The following is a 20,131-nucleotide window of genomic DNA, read 5'->3' as shown; positions in this document are numbered from 1 at the left end:
AAATAAAGTGATGATGATGATGATAATGAAGCTAAATCTAAGGGGTAAATGAATTATGGTTTCTAAGCCTTATGCTCTAAAAGGAAAGAAGATTGTGACTATTGATCCCAAGGTAAGAAGACATTCAAAGAAAGCAGTTACACTACCCACTTTTATACCAAAAAAATGAGTGACTAGACAAGGATCCAAGGAAACAACCCTTGTAGCTAAAGAGCCAAAGAAAGGAAAGGTAAAAATAAAAATGTCAGCTATAAGAATTTGGTATAGCTTTGATACCATGTTAGAATTTTCCTTAGGCAAGAATGAAATTCCAAGATCTAGAAGCTCAAGAGATAGCACAAGAGAGAGAGAGAGAGACATGATATGACCAAACCATAATGGATTAATTGAAAACATCATAGAAGAGCCTTTTATATAAAGGAAATAAATATGACTATGATTCATACAAGAGATGAGCATAAAAACTAAGTACATGTCCACCAAGAGTGGATTATCATCCATTGTGCATGAATGTACATGTAACAATAAGAGAATAAGAATACAAAAGGTGTATCCCATAAAGAGATGTAGTAGACAACATGTTCTCAATTGGAGTGCAAACTACTATGTTATCAACATGATAACTCATATGAATATGCAAGCTCCTTGGTGTCTACATAATAACTAATGTGAATATGCATTAAGTTAAGTAAACTTAAGTAAAGTTTAAATAGTAAATACTTATTTACACCAACACCCCACCTTAATGAAACTTAGGGGAATGTAATGTACTTAAGCTCACAAAACCTAGATAATAATGCAAGATGGATCCTAGCTACTGGGTCATGTTAGGTACCCATGTACAAACCACAAGTGCAAAAGATATGCAATGCAATCTCCCATAAAGCAAAGAAAGAGGGAAAACCTCATGGGAAAACCCCCCCTCTAAAAAGAGAGTTACATGTAGAATAAAATTAAATGAGAGAGAAGAAGACCTCATGTAAGGAAAAGACCCCCCCCCCCCCAAAAAAAGAAAGAAGTGGAAGAGAGACTGAGTCGCCTCCCCTTAATGTAGAATGTAAACCAATGGAAGATGCTCCAAGCTCAAAGGAAAAACTACTATATGGGTGTAAAACAACATTTCTTCCCTTGGGCAAAAAAAAAAAACAAAAGGTGTATGAAAGAAGCCTCCCTCATCTATGGCAAGATACCTCAAAATGTATGAAATATCTAATTATTTTTCAAGTGTCCCCATGTCAATATTGAAAGGTGCCTCCTCCAAATTATGTGTACTATGGATGAATGTAGAACATATATCAAAGACTCAAATATCTCCAAGTATCAAAGACATATATCAAAGACTCAAATCAGGATCAACTAAGGATGAATGTAGAACATATATCAAAGACTGAAATATCTCCTCTAAAGACAAAGTGACCTCCTCCAATTGTTGTATCAAAGGATCTGCCATCATGTCAACCTCAAAATAATGATCAAGTAGAGAATAAACATGAGGGTCAAAGTGTTCTCCAGAAAAAACTAAAATATGATCTTCCAAAATTGCAATGTAGGACTCCATAAATAAACTAGAAATGTTTGTGAAGTAGTCATCCCATGGAAGTAGGTCTAGAAGAAAATGAATGCCCTACTATACTAAATCATCTAAATTCATAGCTATGTGAATACAAGAATAATAAGGAACAATAATAGATGGAACATAAGTAGGAGGAGAAGTAATGAATGGCTCAAGAATTTGATCACATGTGAGAACACCCAAGTTCAAGTAGCAAAAGTTATCCTAAAAAATTGAATCATCACTAGAAATATAATCAAAATTTGTTGAAAAATCACTATCATCATCATGATCAAATTCTAAATGTAGTATAACCAAGATGCATGATCAACCACCCCTAGAGAAATGATCTCTCTAGTCTCCAAGTCTCTGATAAAAATGAATGAGGTGTCAATTCCATATTCCTTCTTCTCTCTACATGAGTGAGCTAATAGATGGAAAGAAGATGATGACTTAGGTGAGGTAAGCACAACTCATCTTTGAAGCATCCCTCCCCTTTATCAATAATGCCTTTCCCAATAACTGTAGACACCTAAAAACCTTTAGAAAATAAAGTATTTTTTTTTTTTGAAAATTTTTTGATGACATCATCATTTATTAATTAATTAATTATTTAATTTATTTATTTATTTTTATGCCATTAAATCCCTTTATCTTAATTAAAAATATTTAATTAAGGAATCCCTCCCAAAAATGTTTAAATCTTATTTAAACATTATTTCCTTATTTATTAATTATTTAATTAATAAATTGACCAAAAAACCCAAAATAAATTAAAAATTTATTTTTTGCCCAAAACATGGCCAATTTCCTTAAGACCACTAACCTCTTCCAAAATCTTCTAATCCTTCTTTAATTTTGATTAAAGGCTAATCTCATCATTTCCTACCCCTAATCCCAACTCAAAATATTTAATTAAGATTAAATATTAATCCTCATGTTTATTAAAAAAGTTTTAATAAATATCTGCTCAACCCAAACCCTTGAAATAAATAAAACTTTATTTATTTCCTAAAAATCTAATTTATCCTCATCTTAAGAAGTTCTAGACTCTTCTAGAAAGTCTTCATCCTCATCCTAGGAAATTCTAGACTATTCTAGAAAGTCTTTATCCTCATCCAAAGTCTAGACTCTTCTAGAAGATGTCTTGAAACCTAATCCTAATCCCCTCCTAACCTTGTCACATTCCCTAAACATGGGTTAAGACTTGCTAACTCAAGCCAAAGTTAACAAATATCTCCTCCTTCACCCACCCTCATTAATTGCAATCCACTTGCCATCCACTTGCCTAGTCCTAAGCCATCTCTAACCCTTCCTCTAATCATTTTTACAACCCTAAGCAAGCTTAAAACTCCCCTAAACCCTCAAATTCGAATTTCATGGTATCTCTCGCAAATATCTTCAACCACAAAACTTTATAAAGCCCACAAAGTCATAAATGTTCTTACAAAGCACTTATGAAGGGTCTTTATGAAGATTTTATCTCTTGAGCCTCCTTTGTTGACTCATCCTTCCCCTTTCCTCCATCCTCTCACCATGTGACATGTGTCACTCCTTGATTGGTTGTAAGAAAGCACAATCCATGTGCTCTCCTCTCATGCAATCTAAGCCCTCCATGAGCTTTTTCCCATCCTTGCATCTTAGCCCTCAATCCCTCAAGCCTCTTGCCTATAAATTGGATCCTTCCCCTTTGCAAAATAACACAATCCATGAAGTAAAGTCATAATTCCATTTTGAGAAGCCATTTTACATCAAAACCATACACTCACACCCAAATTCCAACTCCATTTGAAGCCCTTTTTGAAGCATAAGCTTGAGCATAAATCCTATCTATTTAGACAAAGCTACTCAACAAGAGAGCTTCTTATTGAGAGAGCCCATTAATGGCTCATATTCTCAATTGAGAGCTCATCTTAGTCTGTCTTGAAGTTTATGAATTTTGTTTAGTTTGTAGAAGCTTTATTTAAATTTGGTTTCTATTAGCATACTAACATTTCTCATATACAATAACATTCATGTAAGTATGATTTCCCATAAAGATAGGTAGAGTATGACAGGGATAAAATGATGAAAACATAGACTGCGAAGATGCCACATGATGAGAAGCCCCTAAATCTAGAATTCATCTCCCTAACTCTTAACTTAAAGTAGCTACTAAGGCCTGACCTTTTCCCATGTGATCCTTTCCTTTATCAAAATTTGAATGTGAAGAAGAGGGTGAAGTAGTCATTCTTGAAGGTAGACTAATTTGATTCTTCTCAAGAAGATTCTTGAGTTCATCAATTTCGTTCTTGTAACAATGATGTTCTTCATGTCCTTTCTTCTTGCAATATTTATAAGTAAGCAACTCCTCCTTGGATGATTTACCCTTACTGTTGGAGTTTTCTTGTCATGAGGAAGATTTTTGTGTGGAGGTAGACTGATGTGCAAAGGAATATTTTTGTGTGTCATCTTGTGGCTTAGCCTTCCATTTCTTTTGCTTCTTGTTGGAATTCTTACAACCTTGATTCCCTTGATTCCTCTTATTAGCCACTAAGGATTTTGACTTTGAAGAGTGGAGAATCTGCATGCTCATTAACTTTTCATGTTCTAAGACCAACATTCTTGAAAATGACTTGAATGAAGGCTTTGTGAAGGCACTTCCCATTGTTAACTTGTGAGTATTATAACTTGAAACAAAAGATGCATATTCAAGATGAAGATGAGTCACTACATGTTTAATCAAATTTCCATCCTTGATGGGTTCACCACAATCCTTATGTTGTGCCCTATACATGTCTACTTGGGTAAGATCTATAATCTTTTATGGTGTCAAAATTCCTAGGATCCAATTTGAGAAGATTTTCCTCTATGGTGTAGGCTATAGTTTCATCTACTATCCTATCCAATGCTTCAAGATTATTCCAAACTTTGATTGGATTGGTAATTTTTCTAATGTGATATTTGATAGGATCTAAGATATTCTTTAGCAAGGTTCCTAAGGCCATCTCTTGTTTTGATTCTAGGGATTCTTTATGAGACTCATCAAGATCATCATCAGGTTTCTTTGCAACACTAGTTACATAACATAGTAAACCTTTTTCAACTAATGGTTCCTTTATCTTTTCTTTGCAAGTAGAATAATTATGTGGTGTTAATTTAGAAAAAAATTTCATAATGCAAAACAAAGAGCACAATATCAAAGAGACTAAAGAACACAAGACACATCCCTCCCACCCCCTTTTCACTCAATCAAAGAATCCCCACCCCAAAAAATATGATTTTGCACTTTATATTTAGTGTGTGCACAATTGACCACTAGCCAAAACATAACAAATTGGAATTTTCTATTTTTGATGGTTACAACAAAAAATATGAAGCTATATATGACTCAAAAAGATAAGACACAAGACAATTATAAGTGCCAAAATAGGCCAAAAATGACCAAATTTTGAAAGTACTATGTGATTGGACTAAAAATTGTATTTGTGTTTTGAGTACCATTTCAAAATTTTGAGTCCACTTTGAGCCTTGTAAGTGTATTTTCTTGTTTGTATATGCAATTATCATTTTGAGGCCTAAGATATTTTTTATGTTTCTATTACCCTACATTCAGTATATTTATGCATCCTATATTGATAAAATTTCATTTTGAGTCATTTTAATCAGTCTTATTTTTAGCATTGTTCAATTCTACAATTTTGCCTAAGTTCAAATAATGACAGAAAGCCTAGTTTGCATTTGAATATCTAACACTAAGTTATATTTCATGACTCTCCACTCTAGGATTGTTTTTTATGCATATTAGAGAACCTAAATTTCAATTTTCATGTCATTTTGATATGTTTTGAGTAGGTTTTGAATCCCTTGAAGTTGGTTACTTATCTTTGTTATTTTGACACAAAATAGATTGAATTCTAGAAGGCCATGTTTGACTAATAATAAATTTGAACTAGTTGACTATACTAGGAAAATTCCTTTTGTATTTCATTCTAGAGGTTAAATACTTTCTATGTTCTAGATTTGAGCCTATGATGAATCTGTTTGATCAATTTTCAAATGTGATTTTAGATGTAATTTACAACTTCTTAATGGTGTCAAGAAGTGTAGATTGATTAGTACCTCTATTTGGGAGGTCACAACTCTAAATCGATGATTATCTAGACCAAATGATTTGTGCCACTATATTCTACTCTGAAAATACTTCAAGTGTGCCAATTTTCATGTCTTAACGAATCTGTTTGCACATTTTCCTAGGTACATTCCATTTATGAAAACCATAGTTCTACTAATCTTTCCATTTTTGTAATTCTTAGTACCTAACTGCATACCCTTTCTATATGTGTCTTGTTAATTTTCAGTAGCCCAAATCACATAATTGTATTCTCCTCATGGAAAAGAACTATTTTCCAAGTTTTTGTGCCCTTAAGTATCTATTTGCCCTTTTTCAAATCCAAAACCAAATTCATTTTATTTTTTTCTAACATGTTTATTTGCAGACAGTTTTAGGAAGGCAACAAAGAACTACTATGTCAAATCCTAAGGCTCAGTTACGTATAATTTCTATCAATTTTTAATCCATCCTAAAGGCCTTCATATCAATAAATTATGGTTTGTGAAAATATGGTAAACAAGCTTTAAATAGTGATTCAATGCTTGAATTTGAATCTAATTAATATTAACTCAATAAATTAGTCTGAATCGTTAGATGTTTTAACATGAATTTTTTTTAGCCAAACCCACTTTGGTGGTCTAACTGATTCCATGAGAGTGTTGAGCATATGTGTGGAATAATGCATTACCTCCTTCTAATATGCCTAGATGTCTTTCACATAGATGTAATTGGATTCTATTGGAGAGATCATGGAACCATATGTAGATTTGTTCCCCAACCATTAAGTGCATTTTTTAGTTTTAGACTACCTTTTTAGAAAATCAATGTGTGTTGCATTCTGTCCTCTTGTTGGTCACTTGCATTGTTGAGTTACATGTGCTCCTCAATGAACCAAGAATTGACAGAACTATGCTATAGAAGAAGTTATGTAACAACAACTTTGGAGGCTTTATTTCACATTTTATGAACCTATTAAAAATGATGACATATAAGGACATGATTGTCATGGATAATATATGCATGGGGGTTTTTGATGCTTGTATTGAGTGAGTTGGACCCCAAAGTTAATGAGTCCATATTATTTCCAAAATTCCTTTCAAAAAATTTCAATATTTTGTTTTCTAGTCTTAAACATGAAAGGTCTTGGGAAGAGCTCTATGACAACAAGAATTCAAAACACACCTCATTAAGGATATGCAACAGTGTTGATGCTAGGATTAGACACTCATAGCTAGGGATAGAGCACACTCCACATGCTGGAAAATAGAAGAAAGCAAGGCATCTCATGATAAAGAAGAAAGGTTGGAAGAAGTTTGGGGGATATGACATTGAAGGAAGATGGCCCATGAAATAAGGCCACATGAATCCACACAAGTAGATACAGAGCACCCACATTGAGGAATTGGAAGCTCTAAACACTTTGAAGATGCAGAACATCCATGTGAGGAGTAGAACATCATCTAGGAGGAAAGGGGTTGTGGATCCATACTTTGAAGGTACAAAATGAACTCCACAAGAAGGGTAGATCATGAGGGAGTGACCACAACATAAAGGAGGAATAAACATGGTAGGAGAAGGGTGAAAATATTCCATAGGTGGATAGCTAGGCTACACTGTCTCCTGGCTACGCACGCAAATGGTAGAGAATGGCACGCTCATGAAGGGTGTAGTTGATATAGATGTAGGGGAATTATGAATATACTATGACCATGGTTTATTAAAGATCAAATCATCTAGCTACACCCTCCTCCCAACAACACAAGAAAAGAAAAAAATCTCCTTGTTAGCCAAGAAAGCTTGAATTAGTAGGACAAAGCTATATAGGGGATGCACCAATGACAAAAATGTTACGTAGAGGTTCATAAAGTCATGTATCCCACATGTAGTAGAATTCAAAAGTTTCACATTTTAAATATCCCACTACTCAAAGCATAGAGTGTCTTTTAGACACAACATGTTTTAAAAGGCAAAGCTCAATGAATGGATGCAACCCATCATGGCCAAGTTAGCAATCTAAGGTTAAATAAGGTTTTGATTGAGGATGTATAATGACATCCCACCTATAAAATTTCTAGAGCTTGTCAAGAGATCAGGAAGCCAGTGAATTAAAACTATGAATCTGCAATGGCTCATAAGATGAGGAGTTCTCAGTTGGAGGGCTAAGAGATTACATTGTTGTTGTGATGTCAGGGATCTTAAATAGAGATAATATGATGCAATGATATTATCATGAGATTGGGACATGATAATTGGACCTTTGAGATACTACAAAAATAATGAAAATGATGAGTTTGTCATATGGTTAGGGCATGAAATTTTAAGACTAATGTTGTCCTGAAAAATAACAATATTTTGATTAATATTCACATAGATAATAGCATAGATAAATTTGGATCTTAAAGCCATCATTTGTTCAATAGTCAAAAATTACCCAAAAAGAATCAAGTAGTCCTTTGAAAATATCTTCATTCTACTATTCTAAAGATAATCCCAAAAGTTTAATCAAGAGTAGAGTCAATTTAAAGAATGACTCATTAAGATCAAGATTAGGAATCCATTTTTGTAATGCTAAGGAGGATTTTCCCATCATCCATTGATCCCCATAGAAATTTAAAGAGGTCCTCAAAAATATAAAAAATAAATGAGAACAACTGCTTAGGCATTGCTAGAATATCAACTTGATCATTTGTTGGTTTTTTGAAATTTCATGGATTCAAATTACCCTAATGAGAATAAAATACATCTATGAGTAGTTACTTCCCTTCTACAACATATCCTTTTAGACACTAGGAAAAATATAAGGGTAGAACCTTCTTCTACTTTAGGCTCTGTAAACCCTAGGTGGGTGGACCCATTAGATTCTTCACATGGTACCAATGTTCCAAAAAATCATACAACTAAATCTAAAACAAAGAAGATAGAAGCCTTATATTTTTTGTACTTATGCAAAGATCATAGACATGAAATAGATAATGACATGACCTAAGAAATTGTTAAGCTAAGTGAGGGCATCCTTTCAGCTTTTAAACGAAAAGGGAAATAGATAATTATAGTGTCGATTTCAGCAAATCCCCAAATATGCAACAGTAAGAACAAGTCAATCCTATAGCTAATTAGTGCCTTATCTATTGGGAAGTTCCATAAATCAAACACATACATCTATGATACTAGTGACATACTCTTTATATCAAGATATCAAATCTATCTTATCACTTCATGAATCAAATAATAATTTTCATAGAGACCTCATTCTCATGAAATATCCTTCTCAAATAACTAGCAAGACTATTGAATACATTAAGCATTTACTTGGCTCTTTTTTCCAATAGAAAAACATATCATACATACAACCTTAAGGGAATGCAATTGGATCTAAGTTCTTTGTCCTAAAACTACACAACATTATACATTATAGAGATAGGAGACAAGAATCAGAATGAAACTAAGAACATTCTTGCGTATTGTATTCATTTCTTTGAAACTATACATTCAAGATGCATGTAAAAAACTCATAAAAAAACTAAATTGATTAAAACTATCTATATTAGCTTATTTTCTTTTGTTCAAACAAGAGAAATATGTTGAAGAGAAAATGGCATCACGGTAATTAGAAAACTTTCTCCCAAAATCTGGAACTTATGGTCTCACAATGAAAATTGTGAACCGTTACAATGCATGAGAAAGAGAAATATATAGGAAATGAATGTAATCAGGGATTTGATTTGCATGTGACATATGTCCACTTGAATCTTCATTCCTTGTTTTTTCAATGCATCTCTCATCTTTTTATAACCAAAAATATGATATGATTCTCATCATTTTTGTGTAACTAATGTTGAAATATATCTTCCTTAATGATGAAATCCCTTAATTTTTCAAAATATCAGCTATGGTTCTGAAATGCTGATAATATTTTCATTTAACTAGCTTGGAGGTGAGTAAATCTATTCCCCATTACATTCTTACTATCTCTAATGTTCACCTAGTTCACCATTTCACAAAACCAATTTTGAACTGCCTTAACTAAATGAGACTAAAAAATTGATACATGAGACAAAACCTTGGATAACTTGAATAGGTGGCTTCCTATGCAAAGACAAACCATGAAAATGGAAAATTCATTCATTCTCAATTCTAACAATATATAATAGTCATATATCAGCACATGAGAAATGAACATGAGATTAGTTTGAAAAGTAGGCCTTTGGTAAGGCTTTCAGGTATGCATTTTACAAATATTTAGTCATTTCCTCAAGTTAAAACTTTAGTATATAACTCTTTTGATTTAAAAACATTCTATACACATAGAAATTGAAAATACACACGTACACACACACACATATACATTTCATGCCTATGTATTTTTCCTCCAAATTCCAATTTGAGTCAAATCCATTTAACCATCTATGTCATGTGGCAGTACACCATTTTTTGGGGTCTACCATGTCACCTGCCACCTAGGCACCACATAGCACCCTCTAATTTTTTCACTAGTCACCTAACATGCTACCACATGGGACCTTTCTATTGGCTAGGAACCTATCTTGCCACATCATTACCAACTGGGGCTCATTGTCATGTGGCCACTAGGTGCTTTCTCGCATTGTTTAACTTCCTTGCATCTTCACAATCTAGGGAAGTGCCAGTCATTAGATCTCACCACGTGGAAAAATCAAGAGCATCCATCTTGGGCCTTTCATATCATCTCTAACTTCAAAAATCATGCCAATTATCCTTGTTTGGTTCGCCCAGTCGGCTACCACATGTTTGCTTTTAGTTCATCTGTGGGTCCATGTCATCACTTCAGTCTACATGTGTTTGGTCAAAATTTGGTTATGATGGGATCTAGCTAGCCATTAGCCCCATGAGCAAAGTTGAGGCTCCAAAATCTAGAATTCTTAAGGACAACTTGTAATGTGTGTGGAAGATTATTTAGAAAACATAAAGAATCTCCATAGAATGAATGTGGGATACACTTTTGTGTACTTTCCTCCTTTTAATATTATCCTAGGTCTCTTTAAAATTATACTAGGTTATTTTTCCCTCAATCATGGGGTTGATGCTCCCTATACTACCATGAAACTCATGCCTCTAATTTAGTGAAGTGAAGCTCCTGTAACATTGCTAATGGAATTTCCATTCAATGTGTTGGTGCAGACTCAACTATGCTCTAAGCATTCCAATGTTATAGTGGGGCAGTTTGAAACTAGAAATTTGTTAGTTGTAGTTTGAAATGTAGTGATTCAAAAGGAAAATGAGGAACATAGAGTCTCTGCTCCCTCCTTCATATTCATGGGGCTTTTCCCTACTACCATGACCAATTCATGGGATGCTCCATCTTCAATCCAGTATCATGAATATCTACTAGCATGAATGATGCAAGGGCACCTTGACTTTGCTTGCAGTCACAATGTTTGAAGGGATTTTTGTTAATTATTGTGGAGCTTGATAGATACTGGTGTTCAGTATAAACTGGGAGCTCAACATTGTCTAGGAGCTCAGCATGGTCTAGGAACTCAGCATGGTCTTTGGTTATTCACCATGGTCTAGGAACTCAGCATAGTCTTTGGTTACTTAGCATGGTCTAGGAAGTCAGCATGGTTTGTGAATCAACATGGCCTATATAGCTCAGATTTTCTTAGAAATTTACTATTGCTTGGTTTGGTCTTGCTTCTATTTGTGTCAAGTTGTCTGTGAGCTGACTTTTAACATTTAATTTATGTATGGCTATTTAGTTTAATGTTGTAGCCAACTTGTGGGTTGACCTATATTTAATGTAAGGGATTTAATCTAGTTTGTAATGAGTTGGGCCCACTTGTGGCTTATTTGGGTATAAGAAGGGGTCATTTATAGTCTTTAGGGAAGAGACAAAAGTATTGATCATCCTAGCTTGGAGAAGGGGATGAAGTGTAGATCTGAGTTTTGAATAGCTAGGGCTATGGCTTAGGAACTAGTGGATTTCTTGGTAGACCTAAGGGTACAAGTATGAATTCTTCTTGGTGTTCTAATCTATTTGTGGGTTTGGACTAGGTAGAATTTGTGTGTGGTAACTAGATCTTGCAGGATCTTGTAGAACTAGTATTGTAATTGTTGTTTGTATTTGGCCCTAACGCAAATGGCCTTATAGCTAGGCATATTGTATGTAATCAATTATTATATGAATAAAGAGTTTTGATTTGGTATCAAAACTTGTATTGGTGTTGCTTGTTGATGTGTTTCCGCCATCTATTTGTTTGCTAAATTTTGGATCAACTCATTTTGGGGTACATCAAGATTTGCACTATGTTAGGTGGTATCAGAGCTCAATTATTCCTGAGTGTGCAAGAATATCATCAAAGAGTGAGGAAATTTGTACTAGGACCTTGGTCGAGTGAATTTTATTAGAGCCAAGGTTGTTCTTGAGTGTGTTGATAGACTTAATTTACACCAAGACTGGTAGAGAAGGTTGATCTTGTGGTTGATTGATCTTCTAGATTGGTGAATCTATTGCTTAGGGTTCACAAAATTTTAGAAGATTCCTTAAAAGAAGATTGGACCCTAGGGAAATTGATGATCTTAGTGATGCTATGGAAGAAAGGATCTTAGAGAAGATAAGAGCAGAGTTCAGATCTAAGATTGCATTGATGAATAGTCACATTATTGTTGAGATTGTATGTGCTTTAGATAGTGTATCCAGGCATGTGCATACTAAAGGTAGCTATGAGGAATTTTTTGAAGTCTTTTAAGTTGTTGGATGTAGTGGTGAGGAAAAAAATGATCATGTGGAGAGACCCATTGCAATTAGGGATGGTTAGTTTGCTAGACCTAGATCTCAATTGAAGTTGAAGCATAAGATGGAGGTTTCTAATTTCTCAGGTACTTTGAAACCCAAAGACCTAATTGATTGGATTGGTGAATTGGAAGAGTAATTTGAGCTAGAGGATATTGAAGATCCACTCAAAGTGAGGTTGGTAGTTGAAGTGACATGCTGCTCTTTGGTGGAAGGAATTACAAAGAGACAAAGAAGAGGAAGATGAAATGAAGATCTCTAGATGGACATTGATGGTAATTAAGTTGAAGGCTATGTTCATTCCTTCTATTTATGAACTTGAGTTGTTTAAGAGATTGTAGAATCTAAAATAGAAGGATATGATTGTGAAAGATTATATGAAAGAGTTCTACAAGTTGATTATTTAGTTTGGTGATAGAGAATTGTCAAAGTAAAATGTAGCTTGGTACATTAATGGTTTGAGATTCAATACTCAAGATGAGGTTGGTATGAAGGAGAAGCGAGATAGCTCCGCACAAGCTAAATCGAGTGTTGAAGATGAACCAAAACTTGTTGATTAGAAAAGGATAATAGGCAGAGGTGCATTTAAAAGTAATTATTTTAGATGCAGGAAAGAAGGGCATAGATATTTTGAGTGTCCAGTTGGTAGGACAACAACTTTTGTGAATGATGTTGTAGTTCAAGATAATCAACCTGAGAAAGGAGAAAGTTTGTTGGCTTGGTGATTACTAGTTGGTGAGAGGCCACTGGATTCTTGTTAGAGGACTAGTATATTGAGGACTTTTTGTAAGTCTAGTGGTAAAGTTTCCAAGGTGATTATGGATGGTGGTAGCACTGATAACCTTGTTGCTGAGGAGATGGTTTAGAATTTTTTTTTGGAGAGATTGAGAAATCCTTATCCTTATAGGATTGGCTGGTTGCAAGGTGAACATGCTTTGGAAGTGAGAGAGCAATGCCTTGTTGATTTCTAGATTGGGTAGTATAAGGATCGAGTGTTGAATGATATTGTGGACATGCACAATTATCATGTGTTTCTTGGTAGACCTTAGTATTATGATTGTAGGGTTGTGCATGATTGTGTCAAGAATGTGTTTATTGTTGAGAAAGTTGGTAGGAATTTTTCCTTGATTCCTATGCAAAATGAAGAGTTGCGTAGGAGGAACCTGAGTATTGGTAGCTGAGCTAAGTTGGCAGAATTTGGAAATTTTGGAGATTAGTATGAAATTATACCTATAGCACACCGAGGATGGATGTGAAGAAGTAGAAGAAGAACAAAGGAAAGAATGCACCAGTTAAAGACTTGGAGGATATGTATGTGAAGAACATGTTTGGGATTTACATGTTGAATCCCAAAAGATTTTCTTCAACCTACTGAGAACATCTTTTCAAACCTGGGGTGTCTAATGCCGGACCATATTGGGATTTCTTACAATCCTACATGTTTGGAGGGAATTTGGTTAAGAATTTGAAGCTTGACAAATACTGCTACTCAACAAACACTGGGAGCTTGACATGATCTAGGAGCTTGGCATGGTCTAGGAACTTTGCGTGGTCTAGGAACTTGGCATGGTCTAGAACTTAGCATGGTCTATGAAGCTCATCTTTTCTTAGAAATTTACTGCTGGTCATTTAGGTCATGGTTATGTTGGTTATGAGTTGTCTATGAGCCAAATTTTGGCATTTTATTTATGTATGGGTATTTAATTTAGTGTTGTAGCCAACCTATGGCTCGACCTATATTTAATACAAGGGATTTAGTTTAGTTTTTAATGAGCTGGGCCAACTTGTGGCTTAGTTGGGTACAAGAAAGGGTCTTTTAGAGTCTTTAGGCAGGAGATAGAAGTAGTGATCATCCCAGCTTGGAGAAGGGGATGAAGTGTAGAAGCAACTTTTGAAGAGCTAGGGCTATGGCTTAGGAACCAAATAATTGCTTAGTAAACTTGAGGGTACAAGTGTGAATTCTTTTGGTGTTCTTATCCATTTGTGGGCCAGTACTAGCTAGAATCTACCTATGGTAACTAGATCTTGCGAGATCTTGTAGAGCTAGTATTGTAATTATTGTTTGTATTTGGCCCTAAGCTAGAAGGCCTTACAACCAAAAATATTGCATGTAATTAGTTATTATATGAATAAAGAGCTATGATTTGGTATCAAATCTTGTATTATTGTTTCTTGTTGTTGTTTTTCCATTTTGTGTTTGTTTGTTGGATTTTAGATCACCTCATTTTGGGGCACATCTGGATTTGTGCTACACTAATGAAACTCCAATGCATATTGAATCCCTTTTCTAAATAGTCCTATGAAAACATAGTAATTCCTTTGCATAATTATGAAATACCCCCCAACTCAATTTATTTGACTTTCTTTAACTATTTTGGATGACACAATCTTTTCCTTTTAAAGCTCAAACTATCTTACGAGCTCTCTCCCTATCACTACAATCTTTGAAGAGGGGCGGGCTTGCTCTTGTTTGCAAAATGTGGACTTAAGAGATTTTTTATTGCCTCATGATAGATGATTTCTTAAGTGCCCATGTCACTTGACTTATGGCCATTCAATGAAGATTGTAGCAGATGAGTCTTGCCACTACTTGTTATGCCATTATGTAGGCATTGTACCATTTACACCCTGCACTACCTTTAGGAAGAAATTTTGATTGATTTGATAGGTTTCCTTCTACTGTCAAAGATGCAAATTTTATCCCCATTACATCTAGATAGAGGAACTATATGGAGAGCCCTTTATCACCTCTTCCAATGACAATAATCAAAATAGTTGGATGGCATTCACTTCATTAAAATATCCTCTTCCACTTGGTTATGGATAATATCCTTCTCGTGTGTTCATGAACATAGTGGGAAAAAAAAATAGGAAAAATGAAGGGCATTTTAACTTGTTCCCTTCAAATTCACTTCCACTGTGAGTTAGAGTTTAATTGAGGCATATATCTCATTTTTCATCTCTTATCAAACTAGCATATCCCACCACTTGACTTTAACCAAAAATATGATCATATTGAACATTTTTAAAGATTTGAAGCAATAAGAATCTTTTGGGCATTATATGGAAACTTTTATCATTCTCCCCCTTCGGTATATCAAAATGTGTACAATCCTTCTTACTCATTTTGTTTCAATTTGTAAATATAGGTAGACTATAACCCTAATGATCACAATCACCTAGATTCCTTAGAACACTCTTACTATCCATTGTATTACATTGATCTAATGGGATCATTCGAGCCCCAAAGTGGGTCTGGCTAGAAAAAATTTCAACCTAAAATGCTTGACCTAATAGAATAGTTCATTAAATACCTACTACTGATAAAAACCAAAATCCATCAGTGAAATATCAATTAAAACTCAATTTACCATGTTCATGCAAATTGTGATTTACCTGCCAAGATGTCCTCTAAGTGGCCTTGAAAATTGATTGAAACTGACAATCGAGCCCTAAGATATGAAATATTATGTATTTGTTCCTTCTTCTTGTACCCTATTAGATCTCATCTCATAATGTCTTTGGGGTCAAAATATATTGATTGACAAATTTTCCTTCTCAGAACTGCCTGTAAGTAAACATGTCAGAAAACCATAAAATGCATTTGGTTTTGGATTTGGAAATAGGTCAAACTAACACTTAGGGCATTGGTTTACTATCAAAAGAAGAGTATAAATCTAGGATTTGGGATCATGATGAATAACAGGGTGATTTTTTTAAATGTTCAAAGTGGGCAATTTGAATTTGTAGGATTGGGAACAATGGCATAAAAGTGAATTTCTCAAACTGAATGGACCTAGGAAAGTGTGCAGATAGATTCATCAAGACTTGCAAACTGGCACACTTATAGAATTTTCATTGTAGAGTACAAAAATACAATCCATTTTATCTCACCTATCATGGATCCAAAGCTATGACATCCCAAATAGGGGTCCTGAACAATCTACACCTCTTGACACCAGTAAAACTTTATAAATTGCATTTGGAATTGCACTAAAAAATGGACCAAATACATTCTCCATAAGCTCAAATCTAAAACATAGTAAGTATATGAACTCTATAATGCATTGTAAAATTTATTTTCTCATTCTGATCAATTGCGTCAAAGTTATAATTGGTCAAATAGGGCCTCCCATAATTCTAAACAATTTGTATTAGCACAACAACAATAATCAACTGACTTTGAGAGATTTAAAACCTAATCAAAACATACTAAAATGAATTTAAATATGAAAAATATGTTCTTATATATGTGTACTAAATATTCCTAAAGTGACAAGTCATGAAACATAACTAGGTGTGAGATATTCAATTGCAAACAAGGCTAGCTATCACTATTTGACACTACCAAAAATGTAGATTTGAAGATTGCTCAAAATGAGACTTCATAGAATGACTCTTAAGGGAAATTTATCTTCATGCAACACATGGATATGTTGAATGCAAGGTGTTAGAAACATTAAGCACCTCTTATGACTCAAAAGGATAGCCAGGTACACATGCATAAAAATGTGCTCATAGAGCTCAAAAACATGGAATGGTACTCAAAATGGGAAGGTGATTTTGAGTCCCAATATTTAACTTTCCATTTTTTATTAACAAAGGATCTAACTACATCCATATTAGGATGAGCCCTAGAAAAATAACCCACCAAAGACTGAGCAATAGATGAATTAGAGTGATGAATAAGAGGATACAACATAAATATAGAATAATCAACATTGGGGACATCATAAATGTTGTCCACTTTAGAAAAGAGGATTTATTTGTAGCTTTGATATCAAAAAGAAAAGACCCTGTTTCTTGATCTAGGTCCTAATACAAATAATTAGGGATCTAGAGGACTTTTTGAAACTCCACTTAATAGACCACTTACCCATGTGTCTTGAATATCATAAACCTTTCTGCACTCACCTCAGTATTGTCCCCTCTTTCAACCATACACATTGAGATTCCTAGAGATGCCCCACCTTTGGGCAAAGTGCAAGAAACACACCTATTAGATGTACTAACCTCTCTTGCTAGAAGAATATTACTCTTCCCTACTAGAATGCTAAATTACTCATGATCTCTACTAGAAATCCTTGATCCGTAGCCTTCTTTTGTAAATCTTTTCCTGCCTTCATGGAATCCTCTTCTCCACTCCACTATTGTTCTTTACAATGCCTACATTGTTAAAAAAATTTAAAATATATTTAATTTTAAATTATCAATGGTGTTAAATATGTAGCATATATTTGACATCACTGGTGCAAGCTTCCTTGAATTGCTATAAATTTTCTTTTTGTACAACTTAAACAATAAAATAAACTTTTGCAAGTGCTTCAAAAATAAATAGATTATCAATAAAATCAATTAAGCATTTGTAAAATACATTCTTGGAATAGCCTTTGAAAATTATGTTGTGAAACCTTAAATAAAAAAATATTTATTGGTTTAACGAGATATGGAAAATTCTATTGAAGAATCTAATTTGTTGAATGTCAACAATAATATTCTAAACTCCATGTCCTACCTCTAGTGATCCCTTATAAGCTTTTTTTATGTTGGTGTTTTGAAATTATACAAGTTTCAAATTACCTCGACAAGAACAAGATACATCTAGGGGCAGCTAACTCCCATCTTTAACATATCATTTAAGACAATTGGCCAACTATAAGGCTTGACCCTTCTTCTACTTTAGGCTCTACAAAACCTAGGTGGGTTGACATTAAATTCAATTAATATGGTACCAGTGCAAAAAAACATATTCTTGAATCAATTAAGCACATTTAACCCTTATATCTCCTAATACTTATGCAATAACATGATATGCGGTAGAAAATTGCAATTCTATGATATTCATAAGCTGAGTGAGGGCAATCATTTTTAGCTCTTTATTATGAAAGGGAAAACATTTGATTAATGATGTTGAATTCAGCAAAACCCAAAATATGCAGCAGTAAGAACAAATTGATCTTGTAGCTGATCAACGACTTATCTATTGGACAATTCCATGAATCAAGCACATACATATGGATACCTAAGAAATTCTCATATATTTAGATATGTGATCTATCTATTCATCTTGTAAATAGACATCTATGTTCATAAAGATCTCACTACTTACTAAATATCCTCATGATGAAACCTACAACCTTGTCAAGCTAAATAAGCATTTACTTGGCACTTTGTTCCAATAGAAAACTTATCCGGACATACAACCTTAAGGGATTGCAAATGAGTTTAAGATCTTTGTTCTCAAACACAAAACATTGCAGATAGTAGATGAAGGAGACAAGAATCAGAATGAAACTTAATAATTTTATACTCAACCGTATTCATTTCCTTGAAACTATACATTCATATGCATGAAATCAAAACATAGAAAAACCTAATAGATCTAAATTTTCTATATTTATCTTCACTACTACTCCCAAACCAGAGAAATTTACTGAAGGAAATTGTGGTGTCACGGTGATGGGAATACATCAAAACTCGAACAAAAAATGGTACCACAACACTGAGTAATTTTTCTCCTCAAACTAGACCCTTACAATAAGAAAGAAAGAGAATGATATAGGAGGAAGTGAATTCCTACATATGATCTAAGAATGACATGTGTCCACTTGAAATTCCATTTGCTAGCAGTGAAAAGAATCTCTCTAATCTCTCTCTACAATTGCATATCAAATCTTCAATCATTTTGGCCTCCAAAAGCAAGAAATATCTGAGATATTTGATGGAAATTATAATTGATTGGAAAAGAAAAAGAATTCTGAGAAATTCCATTAAAATCAAGCAAATTGTGAAATACTTGTAGCAAAACACATCATTATGTATAAAATTTTGAACAAACTAAGCCAAAAAAGCATATCAAATGCATCCCAATTGATTTTTCTAACAACATTGATGAAATCATTTCCTAGAACTAAGCATCCCACTAAAAAAAAAAAACCACCTATAGCACACACCGGTGACCATTTGTGTTAAAATGAGTTCCAGAAATGGATAGCTTATCTCCTTCTAGTTCCAATGGTATGCTACACTACATAGTTTGGACAAAAATTGTGCCCCTGAGATGAGTTCAAAATTTTGGCTCCTGATCTAAATCAAAGCATTAAAATGAAAAATTTAAATGATCTATATAGTAAAACTATATAGAAACATTAAAATCATCAAATCTTCAAAAATCTAATTATGTGCCTTTGAAATAATCTTTGAATTTCTTTCATTTTCATTTTTCATTTCCCCTTTACTCAATGGATGCCACTTGTCGAATTCCAATTCGATAGCTTACTAGGTGGGTTCCACATTCACCATGCACTTGAAATATTTGAAAATTATGAGTCTATGATATTACTATGAAATTATAAAATCATAGCTCATATGCCAAATGCTCCTGACCATACAACAAGCTCTTCAAATTTACTAGTGTCATAATATCTTACCTCTTCATTCTTGGCTTAATCGATGATATGATGAGCATATTAATTTAATTAATCCTTTAATCTATTAAACTCCTTTTCATAATATCTTATCACTTGATCACACAATGACATTGAGTATCATAGAATCTCACACCTCCACATTTAACTTCACAATCATATGGCAACCTGATGCTATGATGAGATCTTTCCCCAACGTAACATTGCAATTTTGGAAATTCCTCCTCCTGATCTTACAACAAAGAAAAAATTTGTAACATCACAACACCCTAAATTTTACTTTCTTGACC

The sequence above is a fragment of the Cupressus sempervirens genome, chromosome 2 (genome assembly GCF_028749045.1).
Source record: "Cupressus sempervirens isolate cs-2001-9-10 chromosome 2, ASM2874904v1, whole genome shotgun sequence".
In the NCBI taxonomy this organism is placed as follows: Eukaryota; Viridiplantae; Streptophyta; class Pinopsida; order Cupressales; family Cupressaceae; genus Cupressus; species Cupressus sempervirens.
The sequence above is the reverse complement of the archived record's forward strand: the minus strand, read 5'-3'. Positions refer to the sequence as shown.